This window comes from Lynx canadensis, chromosome A2 (genome assembly GCF_007474595.2).
Source record: "Lynx canadensis isolate LIC74 chromosome A2, mLynCan4.pri.v2, whole genome shotgun sequence".
Lineage (NCBI taxonomy): Eukaryota > Metazoa > Chordata > Mammalia > Carnivora > Felidae > Lynx > Lynx canadensis.
This window is the reverse complement of record NC_044304.2, coordinates 71,735,645-71,748,635: the sequence shown is the minus strand read 5'-3', so window position 1 is coordinate 71,748,635 and position 12,991 is coordinate 71,735,645. Positions and strand designations below refer to the sequence as shown.

The following is a 12,991-nucleotide window of genomic DNA, read 5'->3' as shown; positions in this document are numbered from 1 at the left end:
ATACAAATGCAGAGCCATCAGGGTATATATGGTATACAAAGGATGGGAATGGAAGAGGTCACTGAGTGAGAGTATATTTCAGAGAGAAGAAATCCAAAGATTAAGTCCTGTGGGGTCCCAGCATTTTGGAGTGAGGAGGAGGAGGAGGAGGAAGAAGCAAAAAAGACTGAGAAGGAGTGACCACACCAGTAGGAGAAATGGTGTGGCGCCCTCCCTGGAAGCCAGATTTAGAAACACTTGAGAAAGTGTTTCAAGAATCAGGTCAACCTCTTCTTTAGCTCCAGTGGCTTCATCTTAGACTAGCAGTTTTTCGAGAACACCAGAAAAAAACCTCCTGCTTCCACACCAAAGTATACTTTTAGAGGGATGCTTTTCCTTTACGCTTCCTGGCCAGTATTTCTTTCCCCTGTGTAATACTACTTTTTCAAGACCTCACATGTAGATGTCCGCCCTGCCCACTTAGACTGTAGTCACATCATGTGCGCAGTGAATTCATGTAGTGTGAATCATGTGCAGCTGAAGCCAAGAGAGAATGTTACAATATTGTGACTGATTGCACCTAGCACTCTTCCAAGTGCATCTACCCAAGAACAGGGGAGATAGATGTGCCTCTGATGTTTTTCTGGGGTCTCACAAATCAATACATTATGGACCTATGGGGACATTGTGGGACTTTTCATGACAATTTCATATTATATATATATATATTTCATATTATACATATAATATATATATAATATATATTACATATATATATGAAAGATTGTATATGTATAAGATAAGAACTGTGAGATAATTTCATTATACACATGCACACACACACACACACACACACACACATATAGTGCTAACTTATGTGCTTATCTTAGAATCCAGCCTTATGTTAGATGTGATTCCACACTGCCTGAACTGGTCAACTGGAAAGGGGTGCGAACTGTCCGTGTTACATTTGTCAACAGAAAGGGTGTGTGGAATGTTCTCAGCTCCAGTTGACTTGGGTCCTGGCAAGCCACCTGCACATCCATTTCCTCATTGTCCAGCCTTGGGCATCCTTTGGGCTCTGTAGGACTAAGATGGAGTTTTCCTCATCCAACACTCAGACTTCCCAGCTCTGTTAGATTCCACGGGCTTCTTTTTGGTCCCTAGCATAGTCAGAAGACCTATGCTGGTGGTTATTCTCACCCAGAACATCCCTTTTTATCAGAAATCCTCTACCTTTTTCCTCAGCAACAGCGCTTCTATAGAGGTGACTACACAAGCCACAGCAGTACTGTTTGGCGGGGTGAATCTGCTTAATGTGTTTTATTCAGTTAGTTTTTCTAGAAAGCTGGCATGAAACAGCACTAGCGATTTCTAGTTTTAGCAGCACAATAGACCCTCTTGTTTGTTTGATTTTTTAACAGAGAGAAAGGAGTTAGGTAGCCCTTTAAAATATGTCATAGGTGGGGGACTGGGGTGGCTCAGTCAATTAAGTATCTGACACTTGATCTCGGCTCAGGTCATGATCTCACAGTTTGTAAGTTCGAGCCCCACATTGGTCTCCGTGCTGATGGTGCAGAGCCTGTTTGGGATTCTGTCTCTCCTTCTCTCTGCCCCTCCCCCGTTTGTGCACTTTCTCTCAAAATAAATAAATCAACTTAAAAAAAAAAAAGAAGCTGTCAACCCTTTAAAAAAAAAAAAAAGGAGGGGGAAAGGACACACCCAGGTGGCTCAGTCGGTTGAGTGTCCGACTTCAGCTCAGGTCGTGGTCTCGTGGTTCGTGGGTTCGACCCCTGTGCCGGGCTCTGTGCTGACAGCTCAGAGCCTGGAGGCTGCTTTGGATTCTGTGTCTCCCTCTTTCTCTGCCCCTCTCCCACTCGTGTTCTGCCTCCCTCATTCTCAAAAAGTGAATAAACATTAAAAATAAATAAAATTTAAAAATCTGTCATAAAAGACAAGCACATAGTGGTTTTGTTGTTTGCAAGTGGTGAGGCATAGCCTCCATAGGTGGATACAGCTCAGCATGGCCCCTCTCCCTCCCATCTGTTTGCATCAGTAGATTCCTATTAAGGGCCAAATAGCCATCCAGAAGGAAAAGAATGGAAGACTTGGCGTTCTAAGTTAGAGGATGTCTGATGGGCTGCAGTTGCCCAGAATGAGGCCAATAGACGAGAAAAGGGGCTTCCGGGGAAACTGGATGTAAGCCCCCCCATTGGGGCCCGTGTTGCTGAGGAGAGCTCTTCTAACGGAACAGGTTCTGGGACCCCCCACTCCTGGACCAGTGTCCTGGGGGAAGCCGTCTGTGCTTGGATGTAAAGTGATAGGGACGCCTGGCTTCCCCTTGGTAGCGACGCCGGGAAGCGATAAGCCCAGAAACGGTTTCCCTCAGAGGAAATTACCCAACGACCCCATTTCCTCCTCTACAAAGGGTTGTTCATTGATCCCCTTGCAGTCAGAAAACACGTCTTAGGTCCCTCCAGACAGCCTCTGGAGGAGTGACACACACTTGGAGTCAACAATGATACGGATCTGGGGAGAAAGGAGACCCGATTTTGCACCGCCAGCTGGTGCCGTGGGTCAGGTCTTCGTCAGGATTTTTAGGGAAAATTTGAAAATCGCCCATCACAGAAAGCTCTGGGACCCCCCCCCCCCAACCAAGGCAGTGATATTTTCTTTAGCAGCGAGGAGATAGAGCTTACGGGAAGCAGAATGTAATTAAAAGTCATATCCAATATTCTGCTGCTCAACTGATGTCTTATTAAAAATGTGTGCCTGTGGCCAAGGAAGTAGGAGGTACACTCTCAGCTGTCAGGCCGAGAAAAGAGCGCTGTGCCCAGGATCCATCCCGAAAGGCCGGCTCACTCAGATCCCCGGTCCATGAGGAGGGAGCCGCTTACATCGCCTTCCCACATGACAATCAAAATCACAGCACAGACTCCACTTTTCTCACTTCTCCTACACAAGGGCTCGTGGTTGGGCATAAGATAATGAGGACAGGCTCTGTCACCCACAATGTGGCAAGATAAGATGTGGCACAGTCAGGAGAAATTATTTTAGGGCCCCCTCCCCCAGAGTTCACACCGGTGACTCAATTCATCCCCTTTCTGGCTAATGGGTGAGAGCAGATACGGGATCCTCAGATGCCCCAAGTTTTAATTCTGGCTCAACTGCTGACTTCATTTCTGTAATAGGTATACTATAAACATCTCCTGCATATGGCTCCTGGAGGACAGTCTTCAACTCTAACTCACCTCACTAAAATTCTAAGGAACCCCGAATTATACTGCGGAGTCCTCTGTGAAGCTGGGTGGAAATTTGCATCATCCTCCAACCTGCCCAGCGCCAGTCCCCCCACCCCCCCTGGTGCTTTGTGAACAGCCACTGCCTAGAAACTGACATTTACTCAAACACAGTTGCAACAATGTGTTCAAATCTTACTCACTTTTAGTGGTGTTCTGAAATTCTGGCCGCTAGATTTTGCTCCGAGTTCATGCTATGAAGCCTCGGTGACTCTGCCACGGTACAGATTTCTTAGACTGGCCGGTAAAACCCATCCTACACCCCATAGAGTTTTCAGCCTTCAATTCTGTCTCCAAGAACAGAATCACTGAATCCAAAGACATTGTGTATGTTGTACCTGAAAACGGAAAAATTCTCAGCACGGCCGAAGACAAGAGGAATGTTAAGTGAAAAAAGAATTAACTGATGGCGTTGACCTGCAGAAGAGGAGGAAGGAGAGGGGGCGCACAGGAATTAAAGAGTTACTCTCTAGACCAACAGTAAACTTCATCTTTCCTTTATTCTTGTGCCTCAGTTTGTTTATCTGGGAAATAGGAGTGACAGTTCAACTCAGCCTCACTTAGTGTTTATATTTTTGCCCTATTTATAACTACAGTTAGTATTCATTCACTAACTGCAAAACTGTAAATGCCCATCAGGCACATTACACATAGCTTTCCATAAAAAACAGGACATTGTGGAGTGCCTGGGTGGCTTAGACGGTTAAGCGTCTGGCTCTTGATTCTGGCTCAAGTCATGATCTCACGGTTCTTCGGTTCGAGTCCTGCATCAGGCTCTCTGCTGACAGCGTGAAGCCTGCTTTGGATTCTCTCTCCCTCTCTCTTCCCCTCCTATGCGTGCACTCTCTCTTCTCCTTCTCTCTCTGCCCCTCCCCTACTCATGCTCATTCTCTCTCAAAAATGAAATTAAAAACCACATTTTAAAAAATTTTAAAAATTAGACATCATCATAGGTCCCTGTGGATTAAATATGTTTGCGGGTTGTATTTTCTTTGTTTGTTTCCAATGAGGTTAGAAATATTTACTGATTATAGTAATGTCATATTTTTTTAAAACCTCTCTATATAAGACTTACTCTTTACTTATATGTAAGGTTCCTAAGTGCATAAAATGCTTATAAATTCATGAGAAATTCGTTGCCAAAGATTTAAGACTTAAATATTAAAATTCCACACTCAGCAAATACTCTCAAAGAAATGAAAATATCTGGGAAGTATATAACCATGTTTTTTTGGCCTTTATTTGAATATTAAAGAAAGGGATGGCTTCTATACCCATTTAATTACATTCCCAGAGAGTCTGTGTATGAATCAGATGATAATAGATTATACTTTCACTAGTGCAGATTGCTTCCCAAAGTGGATATTAATATCAGATCACAGTTCTTGAACCACAACCCATGCAGGCCAGACTTCAGAATTTATTGTATATCAGAAAGGTAATGTGAGCTCATACTATATATTGTATAGCATCCCCATCGGGGGCTCAAGGAAGCATTCAAACCCATTAAATTTTTTATAATGAAACACATAAATATGCACATTATAAGTGGGATAATCACTATTAAATATTCTCACATCAGTTCAGACAATTTACCAAAAATAACAAGTTTTCAGAGTTGCCCCCTTCACCCCAACCCCCAGAATTGCAGAACTGTGGATAAGCAGTTGTTGACCCATATTCTTTCAAAGTATTTGGGATGTTCCACCACCACCTGTGGGAAAGCCCTTGCAAATTTAATGAGCACCCACGGGAGGATATAATATCACATATAAATAATAGCCGTAGGCTCACATTTTCAGGAACTCACCAAATATGTAAGCCGGGGACGTTTCCTGCCTTGGGTCCCAGGATTGAAAAATCAATGAATTCACAATACTGCCAGATAGTGTTGCAAGAAAGGTGGGAAGAGGAACCATCAAAGGAGAGAGAGGATCTGTACTGAGGAGAAGCCGTGTCGCCTGTCTCAGGAGATCATCTGGTATTTAATAGAAGACAACTAAGAATAGGTTTGCAAAGATGTCACATGAGAATCGAAACTCCCACTCAAACCTCAGGTAGCCCGGTCAGCAGCAGGGCTCTTAGTGAGCTCAGCCCTGGGCTCTAATACGTGGCCCTGAACTTGGAAGGACCCGCCCTTGGTCAGTGCTCTGCTCTCAGTGATGGCTTCATAATCAGGGCCGAACAGGGACCTTGCCCCACTTCCTTTTGCAAGGGGCCCCACACATCACGTGGCCAGTCCTGTCCACAGGCAGGCCTATCCCTGGCATGGAGTGGAAGACAGTCTCTCAGACTTTCTCTCTTTTGCCTGAGAGGGAAAGCCAGCTGGTGCTCCAGGAGGAGCGAGTCTCACCAAGGGGAGAAGGCTTGCTCTGTTGGTTCCTCTCGGGTCTCCTCCTGGCACATGCAACTTGCACAAAAACTTGCAGATGAGTGATGTGCCATGCCCCACCCCCCCCACACCAGCTTTGGAGGACAGGCAACTTTCTCCCTATAAACTCCTTAGGAGTGAGGCCATAGGGCAGGACGCCAGTCCCTGTGAAAGGTGGGGGTTATGGGAAGGCCTTAGCAGGTGCCTTTGCGAGTTCAGCACACGGTGAACTTTTTGAAGGCACAATCTTCCCAAGACCATACCTGCGCAGAAATTAATAACTCTTTACATTTGTCGTACATTCTACAATTTACAGAGCAGGTTAGTGGGCATTATTGGATTTTATCGACTCATTCATTCGGCACGCACCCACACACCCCACACACATCCACGCCCCTCCACATACACATGCGCCACATACACCCCACGCATGCATACCGCCCTCCACCCACACACCCCCACTTATACACTGTACCCCCCCCCACACACACATTTTTATTGTGTCAAGTTCAAGCCAAAGAGCTGGATTCTCTCCTACCTTGCCAAAGAAGTCTTTCCTCCCCTCTTTCTTACTAGTCATTGTCCCGTTTTCCTCTTTCCCCTCACAGGCAACTAATGACAACTACTGTCTATCCCAGGCTCTCCACCACCTGCCCTTCTGCCACCATCATCCCACTGACAAGATGTTTCTTGTGGTGTTCACCACTATAAAGAAAAACTGTCTCTCACTTCTCAAGTCCAGCCATGGAGATATCCAATTTATAGGCACTTTCCAGAATGCTCCCTGCCTAACCATTAGGTGAGTTTGGCACTGGTGACCACTGCCTTATTTGAGAAGCTCTCCTTCAGTTTCTAGAACACTGTTCCTTTCCTGGTTTCCTTCTCTTGCTCTGGTATTACCCTCAGTCTTCCCTGGAGATTCTTTTTCTTTCTACGATGGTTGGGGTCAACTAGGATTTCCTCCTTGCCCTTCTCTTTCTTTCTTCTTCTTTTTTTCGCTCTACACATTCTTCCTGGGGAATAGGATGGGTAGCTTCCTGTGGTTTCAGTAGTCATTTATGCTAATAGCAGTATGGATTGTGGTTAAGTGTCTAACTTCTGGAATTATGGAGACTTGGGTTTGAATCCTGGACATATGACCTGGACAATATACATAATCCCTAAGCCCTGTTTTCACACACAGAAAACAGAAAAAAAAAATCACCCCCAAGCTTTACAGTTATCATGAAGAGTCTCTCATTCATTTTACCAAAATGTTTTGAGTAGCGAATGTGCTATGCACTGGATATATAATGATATGCAAAACATACAAAAATCCCTGTGGCACTTCTACTATAGTGTGAGACAGACACTGGACAAATGAGCAAGTGGACATTGGATATGCAACAGTAAGAGGGGCTCTGAAGAATAGAGTAGAACAAGAAATAACCTAACAAATGGGAAACAGTCAGTACGGTGCCTGGCATGGAGGGGATACCCAGCAAAGGCTTGACACCACCATCTCCCCTATCATCATCCCCTCAATCTCTGCCTCTAGCCTCTTGATGCCTACGGAGACCTCAAATTACCATGTCTAAAGCCATATTCATCCTATTTCTCTACCTCTTCTATTCCCTTATATTTAATTCGCCACCTTGGTCAATAGCACCCAGGTCTCAGCGGACTGTCAGAACTATCGGGTGGATATGTATTTTGACTCCGCCTCCTTCCCCAGCCCTCCCACCCCTGACCTGATTTCGGCCTTCAGCATTTCTCACCTGACCCGGGGTGAGAGCTAAGTCTGCCTTCTTCAGATGGCTCTCCAGTCAGTCCTCTGCTGCGATGGTTACATTCGCACGATGGCTTTCTGTCACCATTGTCAGAGATATCCCAAGGTCCTTAATCTGCCCACCACTCCGGATGCCCTACTTCTCTTGCTCAGCTCTTTCCTGCCCCCTCCTTCTAACACTGTAAACTCCAAGACACTGAAGTGAGAAGCTCTTGACTCTCCCTAGAGAGTCCCAATACCTTCCCCTTGTCCCAATACCTTTCCCCCACCACTGCCATTTTCTCTCCCTGCAGTGTCTTCTGCGTGCCCTTTTATCCGGACAACTCCTGCTCACCATCAAAGACTCAGGGCAGACATCCCCTCCTTTATGCTCTTCCCTGATCTCCACCTTACCCCTGCCTTCCTCCAACCATTACTGCATTGGCTATTTCCCAGAAGGCTCCCATAGACACTGCCCGAATCTCTGTCTCTTTCACCGAACTCACCAGGTCCCTCTGGATTTTACATTTGTGTGTGTTCCGACCAGATTCTATTGAAAGACAGGATTGACTCTCACTTGTTTTTCCAGGTTCTTTCAGGAGCCCCTGTACCCCCATTCACCCACAAACTGTGTGCTCCATGACCTGTAACTGTTAATAGCGCATTTGCCGAAGTGTGGATTTGTCAATCGCAAAAAATACCCTGTGGGAAATACAGGTGGTTCATTGTAAATTTGTATTAATGGAAAACCTGCCTCTAACCTTTCAGGGCCACAGTTCAGCGCTGAAGATACCCAATTTACATGATAAAACAAGGCCACTTCACATCTCAGGTTATGGCATCTTATATTCATTCATATTTATAATCACTTTACTATTTTTTTTCTCCAAGAATCATGGAGTAATTCCTACATCACTTCTATGTAACCAGAGTGAATTTTGCAAATCGAGAAGAATCCCCAGTAAAGGGAACTTCCAGAAGTCTGATGGCAATATTTTTACTAAATTGCTGAGATCCCCTTCTGTTGGGTGCCCTGTAGTTGTCTGGAGCATTTAGCACAGCTCGTAGCTTCTAGAATAAAAGCAATTCTCTCTTCTCTTTTCCTTTCTTGCGCTGTCTTGTCCCTTGAGTCTCAATCTCTACACTGATAACCACCTAGAAACTCATATTCTGTTATGTTCAAAACTAAACAAAGTCCCTACGCTGCCCCGACCCATCCTTTCCCTTCTCCTGAGTTCACATCTTGGTTAATGGCACTGAAGTTTACACAGATGCCCCGGGTCAAAATTTTCTCAGTAATGCTTCACTCTTCTCTGCCCCTCCCTCGGCCTGCCTCATCAGCCTTCACACAGCGCACTTCGTCTTCTTCAGTTATGCACAGTCTGTCAGTGCCCAGTCAAATGGGTTTGCACTCCCATCTCTACCCCCCACAGGCCTCTAATCTCTCAACTAAATTACTTACATGCTTTTTCTCTGTGCCAGGAAGCTCTTGCCTTCAATAGATCTTCAAACTGCTTCCAGACCTCAAGCCAACTGAGACTTTAAAGTCTTCAGTACCTTATCATCACCCGCAGAATAAATGGAAATACAGTAGCATCATGTATAAGGGGCTTTGCTCTCTGGGCCTCATAGATGTTTTCACCCTCATCCCTCTTTGTACTCCAAAGCACAGTCTCTACAACAGCCAACTCCGACTTTTTCTCAAAATGTCATGGTTTTCCATGTCTCCTTACCTTTCCACTTGCTGGGTTTTTTTCTTCCCTGTATTGTTCTCCCACCTCTATGCCCTGCCCAGAGAACCTCTTGTCCTTCTCTCAAAACCCAGCTCATATATCCTGTGGGATAAACGTAAGACTCCCTCCTCTCTCTTGTAGCCGCCCCCCCCCACAACCCCAGTCTCCCAACAGAAGGCAAATTTGCTGTCAGAGGGCTTCCTTTTGACTCTATTAGTAATTCTCACTATATTACATTTGTTTATGTATTTATAGCACCCGCTAGACCAGCAGCCCCCAACAGACAGAGGGTGGGTCTCATCCCCATTTTTTTTCCAAGTATCTACAGCAGTGCCTGGTAAACAGTCAGCACTCAATAAACATTTTTCAATAAACAATCAAATGATAATTATAGCAAAATCAGAAAAGCAAAGCATTCATCTAACATCCCATAATTTATCTTTGTTTTTATAGGAGGAAATATGCGGCTCCAAGGATAATGAGAAGCTGTGGCTTCTTATTGCAAAAATTATTAGGAGCTTATAAATATGCCCGTAAAACTTACCCCTTACACAGTAGAGGAGATAGACATAAATTTGGAGATAATGACCTTACAAAGAGATACTCCCAAGAATTATTTTGAGGGTTTACAGAACTGCTGAAATAAAGGTCAACTGTAGAGACCACAAAGAAGGTCTCCAGGGGACTATGGACAGAGAAGTTATTTGGAGTCAACTATAAAGCTCTCCTTTCATGGGAGGACATTGGTGAGAAAATGAAACACTGGCAATGAGAATGAGAGTAATAAGGAAGTAGGATGGGATAAAAGACATCAGAAAAGGAAAACAAGTTCAGTAATGACATTAGAAGAGATATAAATAAGGAGACTATAAATAATCATGTGAATGGGAAATTATCATTCTAAGATTTACTCCTTTAAAATAGTTTTAAAACAATGAGAGGAACATTAATGAAGCTTTTAAATGGAACCAGGAATTCCCTGCTATTGACTGTTGTGGAAGAACATATATTGAAATCCTTGTTCTCAATGAAAGTACTTAACTGAGATGTGCACGTCAAATGTATCTCAGTGCTTTATTCTCATGGGGAAAGCCAAATTCAATTGAGAAGTGTGGACAATGAAGATTGATGTTGATGAGTTACGAATCTCCAGATGGAATTGTGGATAAAATGATGCAGCCAATAGACCTCCTAGTTATCAAAGATGTATTTAAGAGAGAACTGTCTTGGGCATCCAACTGCCACACTTTGGATTCACATAGCCACTTCTCCAGAACACTGACCTACTTCCAGATCTGCCTGGGAACAGTCTTCACACCCCTCTCTACTAGGAAGCGAGAACCCCCATTCTCCTTTGACAAATATTTTCTTTTAGGGTCCGACTTGCAGGGAGTGGAGTGATCCTCCCTGGAAGAAACTTCGTAGCCCATGCAGATGCTGGCCTGCATCAGCACTGTGTTTGAGGAACAGCAATTCCAACAGCCAGGTCCTCTCCTCCCTTCCTCACTCTTATGCACATGGAGCAATTACTACAAAACCAACAGTCGCATCTCAAGTGTGGCAAGGAATTGCATCAGGCTGGGCAGGACCATCTATGTTCAAGAATGATACTGAGTCATAGTGACAGAAGACAAAACAACAGAAAATAGGCTCATAGATTTTTCAGGTTCTCTAGTTAGTGCTGAGAGAGTTTGCAACATCTTACTGGCCTCCTCACTAATTAATGAATGAAATAAAGTCCTTCATGGGGCTTATTTTATATCTTAGTTGGAATAGGGATTTACCCCCTCTTCAAATGTACCCTTTAACACATGTAAATAAGATGAGATATTAACACAATGGAGATATATCTTAAAGCATGCATTTAGCTCCTGCTTTAGGAAATGATTCCAGTTCTCAGTTCTGTGACTATATCAAAGAAATGTTCATAGAGAAATTAGTTTAATGACAGTCTCTGAATACAAATCTTTTTTGATTCATGTTTTTAAAATGATTTGGGTTTATGGAGATGAGGTAAAGGATCTCATCTTTCCTAGTATTGAGTGCCTAGCCCTTTCCTTTACTAAATAAATTTGGCATAATGTAAAGTAAACTGAAATAAATTAAACTGAAATAAAGCAGGGGTTTCTGTCACCGGCAATACAGAGGACAGGATCCATAAGTGGCTCTGTTGCTACAAATTCTTTACTTTTTATAAATTGGCATTGCAGGGCTGACAGATTGTAAAAAATACCTCTAAGGGGAAAACAAAATACCCTGTGCTGGAAATTGGCCTTGGCTCTGAAGCACTGTGATGGAGCCTGGGTCCTGCAGGAGGTGGAGTTGTCAGGAGCAGTAGTGTCCTCAGCTGAATTAAGCCCAAATCCCCTCTGGAAGAAAAAGAATTCTCAGTTTAGGCCTCCACATTGTCCATATATGTCGGTCGACCAAATACACAAGAGAAAAGAAAAATTCAGGCATGAAAATTAACTGAAACTGCACACAACCCCAAGAAATGTAAATGCTCATAGAATTTAAATAACAGAATCGTAATCAAGAGGGAATACATTAATCACAGAAAGGATTTTTTTAATTTTTTAAAATATTTATTTATTTTTGAGAGAGAAAGAGCATGAGCGGGGGAAGGGCTGAGAGAGAGGGAGACACAGAATCCAAAGCAGGGTCCACACTCCAAGCTGTCAGCATAGAGTCTGATGCAGGGCTCAAACTCACCAACCGTGAGATCATGACCTGAGCCGAAGTCGGATGCTTAATCGACTGAGCCATCCAGGTGCCCCAAATTGCAGAAAAGAGTTGAAGAATTTGAAGAGAATTGTTAGGCTGGAAAGTAGATTGAAGAAGCTATTCAAAATGCAGCCCACAGAGGCAACAAGATGGAAAACATGAAGGGGTTTGGAAGACACAATGAGAAAGTCAAACAGATACTGTATTTGAGCCCAGAAGCAAAAAATAAAGAGAATGGAAGAGAGGTTGTATGGTAAAGGTACTGAGAAATGAATGTTCCAGAAAGGGTGAAAAACAATCCACGCGGAGAAAAAGCAAAAGGAATCCCAAATAATTGTAAAAATAAAAATAATAAACATCTAGACACTTCATAGTGAAACTGAAAGACATCAAAGATGGGTGATGATCATCATCATAATCATAATAATAACAGCAACAGCAGCCAAAAAGGAAAAGTAGTTTATCAATCTAAGGAACAACAATTAAACGGGCAGCAGCCTTCTCATCAGCAATCATGAAAGCCAAAAGCCAGTGGAATAGTATCTCCAAAAGTGCTGAGGGTTGAGCGGGGAGATCTAACCAGAATTGTGTATCCAGGATGTCTCTTTCTCAAGAAAGAACAAAAATTAAAGAAACCAAGAATGTATAAGAGTTCCAATTTCTCTACATCTTTACCAACACTTGTTGTTTTATTGCCCACCTAATAGGTGTCATATAGAGTGTTAAGAAAGGCACTATCTATCTTCTTTTAGAGCTATTTACCCTAGGGAAGAATAAACAAACTAGAATGCATGTAGATGTCTGTGTTATGGTCAGAAACTACCCCACTGCACAGCCTACCCCACTGCACTTAGTCACAGTTGGAGGAAAGAATTCCCCACCAGAACTTTAACTTTGAAGTGGACTATAGGTGTGCACATTCACATCAAAATATACCAAAAGTGTGAGCATGCAACGGGGGAAAAGGGGAAAATGCTGCTTTTGTCTTAAGTGAATATTTATATAATGATGTCTTTCCATATTTTATCTTAGTCAAGACTAAAGGTATAATAGACGTTCCAATTTTTTTAACCGAAGGAGCGCACGCATTCCAAACTCTTTCCTGTTTTTCCAACTTGATCATTAGGAAAGTGTTTTC

At 43.4% G+C, this 12,991-nt stretch overlaps 1 long non-coding RNA gene across 1 annotated transcript in view; it reads right to left on the bottom strand.

The window, feature by feature from the left end:
- Positions 1-7,534, bottom strand: part of LOC115508725 — a 32,518-nt gene extending 24,984 nt beyond the window's left edge. Inside the window, exon 1 of the long non-coding RNA XR_003967093.2 lies at positions 7,407-7,534. This is a non-coding gene — a long non-coding RNA (uncharacterized LOC115508725). The remainder of the gene's footprint in view (positions 1-7,406) is intronic.
- Between the last annotated feature and the right edge of the window lie 5,457 nt (positions 7,535-12,991).